This window comes from Octopus bimaculoides, chromosome 1 (assembly GCF_001194135.2).
Source record: "Octopus bimaculoides isolate UCB-OBI-ISO-001 chromosome 1, ASM119413v2, whole genome shotgun sequence".
Classification (NCBI taxonomy): domain Eukaryota; kingdom Metazoa; phylum Mollusca; class Cephalopoda; order Octopoda; family Octopodidae; genus Octopus; species Octopus bimaculoides.
The window spans coordinates 193974711-193976263 of record NC_068981.1 but is presented as its reverse complement, the minus strand read 5'-3'; the positions used below and the strand labels follow the sequence as shown (position 1 = coordinate 193976263).

Genomic DNA, 1553 nt, shown 5'->3' with positions numbered 1-1553 from the left:
GGGGGGGGGGGGGGGAAGAAGTTGAAGAGAAGTAGGTAAGGAAGCTGAAATAGGTAAGTACAAGATAAGGGCGGTGGGTAGTCGTGGGTGGCGGTGTAAAGAAGGAATGCACACACACACACACACACACACACACACGTATATTATGTATAAGAGAGAGAAAGTATATATAGGTACACACACACACATATATGTATATGTATATATGTATATGTATATATATATATATGTATAGGTATATATGTGTGTGTGTGTGTGTGCGTGTATGTATGTGCATATATATATATATATATATTCATATATAAATATAACTGAGGGGGGGGAGTAGAGAAGCAAGAATGAGAAAGAGAGAGAGGGGAGGGAGAGGGGGAGAGGAAGGGAAGAAAGCAAAATGTGTCCGTGTGCGTGTGTGTATGTGTAAATGCGCGCGTGCTTCGCCACTTGTGTATGTGTTATTGTTTCTCTGCATGTGCATGTAATTGTATACGGTTACCTGTGTTTGTGTGTTTGAATACCACTGAAAATCGAGAAAGTGATAGTGAAAGAAGTAGTCTGCCTTTTTAGCCTCCTCCCCATCACCCCCTCTCGCTCTCTCTCTCTCTCCATCTGCTTTCTATACGCCGACTGCTGTATTACTTGTACACTCACTCACTCACTCACACCATTCCACTCCACTCCACTTACACTCACCGCTACAGCTGCTATCATATGGATGTACACAGCGCTTCAGAGAGGTAAGTCGTTCATTTCTTCTCTTTTAACATATACCCTTCACAAACAAGCACACCCTCTTTATTTTGTTTTTGACAGATTTACACCAAATACACACACATACACACACACACGCGAAAGTACGCACAGAAACTTACGCGCATTCAGCATACACATTCACACACATTTCTTTCCCATATATATATATATATTTGTTGTAAATATATTCCTGTGTGTGTTAAGTCTATCTATCTATCTATCTATCTATCTATCTATCTATCTATCTATCGTTATATATGCATACATACGAACACGTTTGTACGCATATCCATAATATATATATACATCTTTTATACACAGTATGTATGTTTGATTACATAAAAATAAATATGTTGACAACACGTCTAGTAGTTTTATGGAGATCGATCATATGGTAATTGCAAACTGCTGCTGCTGCTAGTACTACTACTACTACTACTACTACTACTACTACTACTACTACCACTACTACTACTAATGCTGCTGCCTCTAATTGTACAACTCATAAAATATGTATCAGTCACATATTGTATTCTCTGTGTATAGATAGCTAGTTGACTTCGACTAAATATACATCACTAAAACGGTTGTTTGTCTTGGACGGGCATGGAGGGAGGTTCTTTATTCTTTACACATCAGCAATAGTTACGGTGATAAATTAGCTGTGGCTGGCAGAGTTAATTAAGCTTGACCAAAAAAACCAGTTTCTCAATATTCACTGCGATCTTTCTTGTTTTGAATATTTTAATTACAGATGCAACACAAAACAGATATTCGCATACACATATACACATGCACACACG

The 1553-nt window shown here is 38.2% G+C and overlaps 1 protein-coding gene across 1 annotated transcript in view; it reads left to right on the top strand.

Annotated features, from left to right (window-relative positions):
- The first annotated feature begins 598 nt into the window (after positions 1–598).
- The window catches only part of LOC106869895 (uncharacterized), an 88591-nt gene continuing 87636 nt past the window's right edge, over positions 599–1553 (top strand). The window contains exon 1 of the mRNA XM_052973776.1: positions 599–734. The gene's annotated coding sequence lies outside the window, so the exon portion shown is untranslated. The remainder of the gene's footprint in view (positions 735–1553) is intronic.